This window comes from Corythoichthys intestinalis, chromosome 14 (genome assembly GCF_030265065.1).
Source record: "Corythoichthys intestinalis isolate RoL2023-P3 chromosome 14, ASM3026506v1, whole genome shotgun sequence".
Classification (NCBI taxonomy): domain Eukaryota; kingdom Metazoa; phylum Chordata; class Actinopteri; order Syngnathiformes; family Syngnathidae; genus Corythoichthys; species Corythoichthys intestinalis.
The window spans coordinates 43,929,848-43,941,437 of NC_080408.1; positions in this window are offsets into that span (position 1 = coordinate 43,929,848).

Genomic DNA, 11,590 nt, shown 5'->3' on the forward strand with positions numbered 1-11,590 from the left:
CTGATAACGGAGGAAATTATGTTTAAAACAGGGGAAAAAATGACACTGCATACGAGCTTTTCTCGTCGAATGATCGCTGTCAACCCTCCCTGTCTAAATTGATTGGATGCATAGTGCCATCAATGGCACCAATTAGTTAAATGAGTGCCTATCATGATTAACTTTATTTAATTATACTCATTTACTTCGCCACATTCTTTTGATGTATATACAGTGGTATGCAAAAGTTTTGGCGCCTCTGATAATCTAAGATTTTCATTTGTAAATCACAGATTGTTTGGACAAAAATTTCATTTAAACAAATCATATAGATTATAGCAGATGAACACAGTAATATTTGAGAAGTGAAATGAAATTTATGTGATAACAGAAAGTGCGTAGTAATTATTTGAACAAAAATAGGTCGGTGCATAAATGTAGGCACCCCTACAAACAAACGATCAATATTTAGTAAAGCCTTCTTTTGCAGAAATAACAGCTTCTGAATGCTTCCAATGACGGTCTGGATTCAGGATGAAGTTATTTTTCATCCCCAGCTCAGTCAAGTTTGATGGCTGCCGAACATGGACAGCCTGCTTCAAAGCAGATCAGAGATTTTCAATAATCTTAAAGTCTGGGAACTGAGATGGCCATTCTAGAACGTTGCACTTGTTCCTCTGCATGAATGCCTTAGTAGATTTGGAGCAGTGTTTAGGATCATTGTCTTGTTGAAATATCCAGCCCTTGCACAATTTACACTTTGGCTCTGGAACATTGTTTGCAAGAATCTGTTGGTATTGACTGGAATCCATGCAACCCTCAACTTTAAAAAGATTGCCATGTGCCTACACTGGACAAACAGCCCCATAACATGATAGAACGACCACCAGATTTTACTGTGGGTAATAAGTGTTTGTCTTGGAATGCTGTGTTCTTCATACATCATGCATACCACCCCTTGTTATGTCCAAATAACAAAATTTTTGTTCTATCAGTCCACAGAACCTTAATCCAATGAGGCTGATTTATCCGAATGTGTTTTGGCATACTTGAAGCGGCTGTTTGTGGCATGTGCACAGAAAAGGCTTCTTCCTCATTACCCTTGCATAAAGCAACCCATATAGTGACACCATCTGCAGCAAGATCACGTTGTAGGTCTTTGGAGCTGGTCTGTGGGTTCAATTCGACTCTTCTCACCATCTTTCGCCTCTGCTTATCTGAAATTTTACTTGGCCTTTCACTCCAGACCTTAACTTGAACTGGTCCTGTGGTCTTCCATTTCCTTACCATGTTCCTCACAGTGGAAACTAATAGCTGAAATTTCTGCAACAGCTTTTTGTATCATTCCCCTAAACTATAATATCGAATAATCTTTTTTGTCAGATTATTTGACAGTTGTTTGGAGGCTTCCATGTCTCCTCTCTTCGGACGATGATGCAAAGAGGAAAACAATTTGCACTTTGCCACCTTAATTTTAAAGCCTGCAACATGAAGCATTTGTCAGACAATCCCAAAAGTTTAAAGGTATAATGGAACCTTTTTTCAAATTTGTAAAAAAATAAAAAATAAAATAATATAAGTAATGAGCGCTCTAATATCTATAACCCTTAATAAATCCATTTTTTTTTCTCATGGAACCTGCAGATGCACGTGTTGACTTGCAGCCATCAATTTTTTTGAGAAAGAGGGTTAGGGTTAGTCTCAAAATCATGCAATTCTAAGTATCAAATGTGATACATTTGGCAATAAAGGGTTAGATACCCATTCTCATGAATGCTTTACCTGTGTATGTCGATCTACGTCAGTCAGTTTAACAAATTTTAAGTTCTACAAATATGACAAAAATAAGACTTTCTAATTAATAAAAACACAAGGGTGCCATAATATATGCACCGGCCTATTTGTGTTTAATTTTTACACACTTTCTGTTTATCCTATTAACTTAATTTCTCAAATATCACTGTGTTCATCTGCTATAATATTTAGCTGAATTTTTTGTTCCAAACAGTGATTTGCAAAGGGAAGGGCGCCCAAACTTTTGCATACCACTGTATGTTACCTCATTCACTGCCAACCCATGTATATGAACAGTAAAGTATTTACAGTATATTGTGGTAGTTAGTAGAAGAATGTCATGCATACAAAATGGATGTCTAGTGCTGTCAATGGCAGTCACTGAGTTAAATGAGTGCCACATAGACGAGTTGCCATCTTTGGCATTTTCTGCCCCGGACCTCCGGTTTAGACAGAACGCTATGAATTGCGGTTGAAGTAGACAAAGTTTTAAACTGACAAATCAAACCAAAGGAACCCACGGAATCTCCAAAAATGGATTCAGCCCGACGTAGATGAGACTCTGGTACTTCTGTGCTGTGCTTGGTTGTGTGAACTAATTGAAGCGCCTATATACATATGCTAATAAGTGGAATGTTTTGAACAGCGTCCAGCTTTAAAGCCCCAGTGTGGATCTACTTCACCATACGCCTTAAATTAGGATGTGCGTTAAAGCTAAAAGATCCACCTAAAAGATTGCATGTTTGTTCTTAGCACTTTGTTGATCCTTCGTGGACAAAATTCTAACAATCAGCGTGTGTTAACATGGGGTGTAGACTGAGATGCTCGCCGAGTGACCAAAATGAGGCGATATTACAAACAATGTTACAGTTGCCAAATGCAGAAGGGCTGACATGGATTTTGTTGTTACTGTACAAGGAAATTCTATAAGGTAATTTTCATTTAGTTAGGTCAGTGGTCGGCAACCCAAAATGTTGAGTCATATTGGACCAAAAAAAAATATGTCTGGAGCCGCAAAAAAGCCTTAAATAAGCCTAATAATGAAAGCAACACATTCTGTATGTATCTGTATTAGCTATATTAGCCTACTATCAAAATGACTAAGTTAGCTAAAAATACATAATGAGCCTTCATGATTACATGTTTATTTTCCCTGCAGTGCATCCAACGTACCATGTGACTTCTCTGTTGTATGATGCTACATCAACTTTAACTTCATTACAATATTAATGTATTGTTTCATTGCTTTTATGAAATTATAGAAATACAAAATGGAATGTGCATAACATGCCCCTTATATGGGCCTGTCTTTGATTTTCTATATTAGATCGGTTTTGTTTTTTAAGTCTGCAAATAGGTGTTCTCATATGTTGATGAATGTCTCCTTCATGTACTCAACATCTGTGAATGGTTTTCCACGCTTTATTATCTCCCAAGTTGCAACAAATCATGCAGCAGTAGTAGTGGAGTTTGGCGATGCAATCCACTTCTTAAATTTATTTATGCGCTCCTCTCTCCTCCTCATTTCTTCAGAAGTAATGAAATCGCACTTTCACTCCCAACCGGGTACTCAGCTGCCGATTTGTTTACAATAGCCATCTGCCTGGCATCCCGCCCTGTTGATAGAAAGGTGTGTCGCAGGCTATGACGCAAATCTTCGTTGACAGAAATGTTGAAATTTAATATTTATTCTGCACTTTTTTACAGCATTGGAAAACATTAAGAATGTTTTTGTCATTTTTGTCCTCCTACAGAAACCATATCAAAAAAATATATCCCCCTCAACCATTTTTTTCCCATTTTCTAACATTTTTGAAAATGCTCCAGGGAGCCACTAGGGTAGCGCTAAAGAGCCGCATGCGGCTCTCAAAACACTGGTTGCCGACCCCTCCCCCCCGAGTTAGGTTATAGTACTGTATTATGAGCTCATCGCACATGTACATGAACACAAATAGTATGTACTTTTTTATTGCAGATATTGATCACAATTAAACTTTTGGACATGATTCCATTTCTTGTTTTATTTAAAACAATTGGTGCATGTGCAAAACAGGTCAATAAATCACTATTTATAAAATTATTAGAAAAGTATTAACAAAGGTGGAGCATAAATAAAGCCTTCCATCATCAAGGTAGAATGCACGTAGTTTCGATTTATGTCCATCAATGTAAGTGTTGTTGTGAGGCACATAAAGTTGTCTTCCCTTGCCTAACAGCGTTTTCGATCTGTAAACAAACAAAAAACACGTAACACTTGAATTTTTGCATTTTAGGATAAAAGCGCGTGTATGACTTGTAGTAGATGAGTTTTTTCATTTTTTTATCGTTGAAGCTAATGCAAAGCTAATGATGTCTCAGCTCTGACGCAACACAGAATTGTAATCAAATTGGACATATTTGTACCTGTCATTGCTTTGTGGTGGCACTGTCTTGGTTCCACATCTGCCTTCATGAACACAAAATTCATATATTCATGTATTAGGGCATATTCAACTGGATGCTTTGGAGCTTTTCAGGTTCCTGATTGAGTTTAAACCCACTGCCGTTAAATCAATAAAATACAAAACTAATTTGGTTGTGGCGACTAAGCCATATCTCCAAGTTGTCCTCCCATGTCGCAATGATGGCAGATGGATGCGGCATTTCCAAATGGTCATTTTTTTTTAGGGATTTTGATATGTAATTCCACGCCAACTCCACTGTTGTTTTGGTCATAGAAAGTAAAACGGAAGTCGCGAGCAGAAATGCAGAAGTACCTCGGAAACTTGTCTGTAAACGGTTAAAGTCAACTGAGGACGGCTCCATGAAAAATAAAAACACAGGGTTGTCAATGTTCAGTCAACAAATGTGCAAATAGAGGTACAGTACAAGCTAACACCAATGAATGTATCCACCCTTGACAGTCATGACGTGCAACTAAACCAAGATTACTACATGAGTCTTGGAGGTGTGTTATTAAAAAGCAACCACTAAATACAATTGACTTTGCAGCGTACATTCCATTCTTCTTAATTTCTTCATGTTTTAGATATGCAGTATTGTCCTGAGTAGACGGATTCCATGAAACAGGACTTTTTATAGCCGCTTTAACAAGTGAACTTACATGTGAGCAAACTTGCAAGGGAGTAAACACATCCAACAGTGTGCACAGCCAACACGATGCTGCATAACAGGGGGGAATTGGGGGCTAAAGTTTAAACAAACTTGGGAGAGGTGATTTAAAAATAACTCGGAACAGCAACTACTCAGTAGCGGATTCCAAGTATTAGCCCGCCCCTGAGCCTTGTGGGCCCCTCGCGAATGCAGCCGGCACTGTGCGAAAGGTTGCACGGCGTGTGACTCAAACGGCCAACGCCTCAGTGGGAAAGTCGGTCGGGGAACCTTCGCAAAATTGGTGGTTGGTGGTTGGAGCATTACATGTGCCCTTTGAAGTGGGAATATCGTCACCCTCTCAAAATAATTGTCATTAAAAGTAATTTGGTAATATTAAAAAAAAAAAAAAAAACAATAAAAGGTTCAATTTGTGCGTACAGATAAATAAAAAAATTACAAGCGCTGATGTCGATATGTTACATAAGTTGGATACAGAACATGACAAAATCAGCAAAATTTCTGTTTGCAAAGTCAAAGGTGAGGACAGTCTTTATCAATAGGAAGTGTTTAATGAAACTGGAAGGCAAATTCCATTCAAGGGCAGATTTGCACATCAAGTTTAACCCTTTACAGGCCAAGTGATTATTTTTGGTAATTGGAGAAAAGAAAAAAAAAAAAAAACTTTACCCCATTAAGACCGGTGACATTTTGGGTTTGTAGGCCACAATTATACACAAAATGTTGAAATGGCAGAGGTAAATATACAGTATATATAGAGTATATATATGAATCTTTTTACACATTTTTTATGAGTACAATACAAATTAATGTTCACATAAACAAAATAATCTGTGCCACTTATCCGTCAGGGGAATCGGTGCAAGCAGGCAAAAGGCAGCTGTGGACCCAAAAGCAGGAAAAACAAGAAGGGAAAACAGGGTGGTGGACGCAGCTAAAACTGCTTTAATTGAACAAAACCCAAGTACAAACAAAAGACTGAAGATCAAAAGGTAGTAAAACAAAAGCACAAACCAATTTACTTGAATAAGGGCACAGGAGACACAGATGCAGTCGATGACACTGACATAGACGATGACGCAACAAGGAGTGACTGCACATGGGGATCTTAAATACACACATGGGGTAACGAGACAATGAGGCACAGGTGGGTGACATAAGAGGCAGCAGATTGGTCAACACACAAGGAGCACGCATAACAGGTGAAATTAATGGGAAATCACAGGGGCAAGACATACTAGGAGGAACTAAACACAAACCCCAACATTAACCTAAAGTTGGCACCCCATCAGACGCGAATTTATATTTAAAAAATGATGTAAATTGTTTGTGCTATATTTGTGCTTGTTTGTGCTGTAAAAAGTTATGTTTGTGCTGCTATCATTTGGGTTGTAAGTCACGTCATCACTCGAAATTAATATCTCAAGCCCCCCATTTACTGCTTAATGGACTCGAAGGAGTGCCATTTCTTTGTGCTTTGTCGCACCAGTGTTGTTTTCATCAACGATGACAATAAAGAAAATATTTCGTCGACAAACAATTTTTTTATTGACGATGATGTCACGATGACGTGCTGAAAACGTGTCATGGGGACTAAAACATAACGAGATGGATGCCAGTTATTGTCTGACGACACGAAAACGAGATGAAAATTTGCCATAGATTCCGTCATAAATTCACAATGTGTGATATTTTCTTATTGTATGCGTAGTGGAATGCATTCCGCAGTGTTTGGTCGTGTCACTCATGTGACATGCTGCCCCCTCCTCGCCCAACACACAGGCTTAAGCGTGTGTTCATTCCAGGCTCATTTTGTGAAACATTTGTCAGGTGCTGCTTATGTTGCTTTAGCTTTTAAAGGTCTGTGCTGAGCGATCATCACACACTAAACTAATTTGTAGCGTTAGCATAGCGTTCGCGTTAGCATTAGCATTCAGCGCAGTGACTCGGTGTCTTCTTAAACTCTTGGAAACCATTTTACATACAGTTTGTAGCATCCAGGTGAGTTTAATTAATGGCAAATAGTGTGCTATTTTCCTGCTGAGTGTGTATTATCATCATGAAAATGGTGATGTCCTTGTAGACTCTACAGTTATGTGCTCGTCTGTCATGTTGTTAAAACCGTTTATTTATTTATTTTTTCATGGAATAAAACTTGTGAAGTTTAGAGACAAAAACATTTTGAGAATTGTCGACTAAAACTAGACAAAATTTGTATGAGTTTTTGTTGACTAAAACTAGACGAAAACGAACACAAATGACAAAAATATGATTAAGATTAAAAAGTATTTTCGTCGAAAAGACGACGAGAGACGAAAATTAAAATGGCTGCCAAAAACAACACTGGTTTGCACTAGTTTTTGGGACACTGCACTCATTGAGAGAGTTGGTACACTCTGTCAGCCGTGGGAGTTGGATAAGGAAAACTGCAAGTGACGTCATAACTCGAAATATCTGCACAAACGGATCATAAACGAATGGCACCATTTCGGGTCCGTTTTGCAATAAACGGGGGGCTGCGTGACATCATCACACGAAATTAAAGTCTCAATATCTACAAAAAACGGTAGCACAAACCAAGCATGAACGATTAACACAATTTTTAGGCATTTTTAATCAAAATTGGGGCTGGTTGACCTCAGACTGACCTTTAAAAGAATTGTAAATATCTTAAAATTGATGACCGCACAAACCAAACTTTTTACTGCACAAACGTCGCGCATTGACATCATTTTTTTCTTTATAAATTCGCGTCTGATAATGGCCAACTTCACGCAGGTCTAACACGTACTGTACCATCCTAATGCAAGTGTTATGCAAAATGTTTTGTTGTTGTTGTTGTCTCTTATTAAAACGCACCCAAAGTGGTTTTCTGAACAATTTGGCTATGTTTGAGAAATCATCTACCTGCCGATGCGAGCTGCTGAAGCACTTGGTCCGGCTTAGCACCTCCCCCCTGCTCTGACATCCAAAACTAGCGTACTTATCACATGTGTCTATGTATCCGCTCCGGTTCTATAGGGGTCCGACACAGGATCGTGAGCATAGACCTAGACTATATTCTATGTTGCCATTTTACGTAAAACTCTATCATAAAATCGAACTACCTCGAATTTGTTAAAACAAAAGTACACCAGGTGAAGGATCACGAAGTCAAGAGTGTGTGTTGGGGGAGGGGATGAGGTTAGGAGAGATAGATGCTGCGTTCATGTGGTGTCGTGATTATGGTAAATACAGTGATCCCTCGTTTTTCGCGGTTGATGGGGACCAGAACCAGCCGCGATAAGTGGAAAAACCGCAAAGTAGCGCCAATAAAAAAATATTTGTGTGTGTGTGTGTGTGTTCTATGTATTTATTCGGATTTAGCATTGGAAAGAGATACATATGAGACATGTTTTTTCACTTTTTTTCCCCCAAAGTATAATTAAGAAAAAAACATATACATAATATGTATATATATATATATATATATATATATATATATTAGGGCTGTCAAAATTATCGCGTTAACGCGCGGTAATTAATTTTTTAAATTAATCACGTTAAAATATTTGAAGCAATTAACGCACATGTCCCGCTCAGACAGTATTCTGCCTTTTGGTAAGTTTTACAGCAAGGTTTTTTGTGCTGTCTAACAGCGAACTCTTGTGGTCGCTTTGCGACATGGTTTATTGCTTTCTTGCCAGTTCAATATGGCTGCACGACACCTCGGGCTGACGCCTACGTTGTAATGTTGTGCTTATATGATCCTTGGACAAGATTTTTTCCGTAAGTATTGTTGTTGTAAAGAATGTACATATTATGTTAGTAAGCGAAATGTTGTATTTTTTGTATGAGACGCTTTTTGTTTATGTTTAGTGAACCTGTATAGCGTGCTAAGCTAACAATTTTGCTAATGCAATGCTTGTGTACTTTTTTTTTGTAGTTTCACTACGGTCTAAAGAGGACAGTGGTTTGAGGCCATTTTATTAATAAATCAGATGAAAAAGGAAGAAGTCTGATTATTAAGGCGTCGTTCACTAGCTGTCTAGCTTTGGAAAAAGTAGACGCTTCGGAGTTAGGACAGCATAGACAGATTTAAATGACAGCAGAGTGAAATGCCCACTACAGTCCTTATGTACCGTATGTTGAATGTATATATCCATCTTGTGTCTTATCTTTCCATTCCAACAAATTATTTTACAGAATATATATATAATTTACAGAAAAATATGGCATATTTTATAGATGGTTTGAATTGCGATTAATTGCGATTAATTATGATTAATTAATTTTTAAGCTGTAATTAACTCGATTAAAATTTTTAATCGTTTGACAGCCCTAATATATATATATATATATATATTAATTTATGGTTTTTAGGCACTTCAAATGTAATACAGTAATTATGATAAACATGTTACCGTCCCACCAAATTATTTTTAAACAAGAATAAAGTACAAAAATGCTTGGCTTTATTGAATGCTTCATTGAGTGAGTCCACTCCATTCCGCTCAAGAGTGAGATTACGCTATCGGCTCGGGAAAGCTCATCTGTATTTATTAATTTAGTTATTTTTAATTGGAAAAAAAATCTGCGATGGACTGAGGGCGCAAAGTTGGAAGCCCGAAGAAGCGAGGGATCACTGTACCACTTAAGTCAAAAAATTGCATGTGAAGTCCCCCTCGAGTCGTATTTTCGACTGGAGAGCAGGGATTTTATTATGATATGCGAGTTTCCGAGATCAGACACCTTTTCCTTTTCAAAATGGAGGCGCGCGAGAAGTTGTGAATGGCTTATTATAAGTTTTTAAGATTTATTCTTATTTTGCATTGTTTTTTTTTAATGCCAGCATAACATAATGTAGTGTACATATTTATAAAACCAAGCGTTTGCTAAGATGTTCTATTATAAACAAAAACTTACCGTTTTTCATTTTGATGCATTCTTTTCTTGTTGTAGTAGATGAATTTTTAGGTCCAAAAGTTTGACCTGCACAATCAACCAAAATTAAGGTGTTTTTTTTTTTTTGTTTTTTTTTTTTTTTTGGTTACGACAAAAAAAGCACTTGAACAGGACGTACTCGTAATTAGCAAGTGGTAAGGATCATCTTTCCCACAGCATTGAAGGCAGTGAGAGTCCCTTTTCCAGCCGTTTGAGATTATCATGATACTAAAGCAGTTTTCTATTAAGCTGTGTATGAAATACGTATATAGCTTTCACATATCAATTTAAGGACTTGAGTCTGCTTTAGAATGCAACTATTTGCCTTAGAAATATGCAATATACCCCCTTTTAAACATGAGGCATATCCTGATGCAACGTTTCCAGTTCTGACTGCGGTTGCTTTCAAGGAAAGGCAAGCCCACTCAATTGCGCGTCTGTTTTGAACATTGAGTGGTTGAGCCCACCACAGGAAGTGAAGTGCCCCTGCAGGCCGCCGGCTCGCAACACACCCGGGCCTTTGCGACCCGCCCTCAACCTCAGCTTGCCCCCCCCCCCCCCCACATCAGCACATTCCAACAGCGTGACACTGGAAGTGCCACGCTGGATTGTCCCGAAGCGTTAACATTGCTGCGCAGGCGTCATCTGCTCGGCCGTCATTATTGGGCACGCCTGCACAATCTCAAAGAGGGCCAATGAGAGACAGGAATGGCAAGTTTTGTATGAAGAGGAAATCAAAAGATTTTTCCAAGGACACTCTCTGGCGCCAACCATGCCCACTTCGTAATTGCCACAGGAATTAAAAAGTTCTGACAACAATCAGAATAAAAACACTTACTATGATCATTATAAAAACACATCGTTTCTCCATTAGTTTGACTCGGTGCTTTGTCTATAAAATTATTATATGTACTGTGGTATGAAAAAGTATCTGAACCTTTTGGAATTTCTCACATTTCTGCGCAAAATCACCATCAAATGTGATCTAATCTTTGTCAAAACCACACAGATGAAAATACAGTGTCTGCTTTAACTAAAGCCACCCAAATCTTTTTATAGGTTTTTATATTTCAATGACAATAGCATGCAAAGGGAGAAAAATAAGTAGGTCAACCCTGTGCCTAAGGAGATTTAAAGAGCAATTGAAACCAAATTTTACCAAAAATTTTAAGTCAGGTGTGTGCCCAATCACTGATGTGGTTTAAAGCTGCCCTGCACACTATAAAAGACACACCAGGTAAGAATTGTCTTGATGAGAAGCATTGTCTGATATGCATCATGGTTCGGTCAAAAGAGCTGTCTGAAGACCTGCAATCAAGAACTGTTGATTTGTATAAAGCTGGGAAAGATTACAAAACCATCTCTAAAAGTCTGAATGTTCATCAATCGACAGTCAGAGAAGTTGTCTACAAATGGAGAGAGTTTGGCCCTGTTCCTTCTCTCCCAAGGAGTGGCCGTCCACCAAAAATGACGCCAAGAGTTCAGCGCAGAATACTCAGAGAGGTAAAAAAGAACCCTAGAGTGTTTGCTACAGACTTCACTGGCACAGTCCAATATCTCTGCGCATACATCAACTGTAAGTAAAACTATGGCCAAGAATGGTCTTCATGGGAAGACTCCACGGAGGAAGCCACTGCTGTCTAAAAAACATTGTTGCTCGTTTAGTGTGTCGCAAAAATGCACTTGGACACCCCATAGAGGTTTTGGCAAAATATTTTGCGGACAGATGAAAGTTGAATTGTTTGGGAGTAACACACAACGTCATGTGTGGAAGAAAAATGTG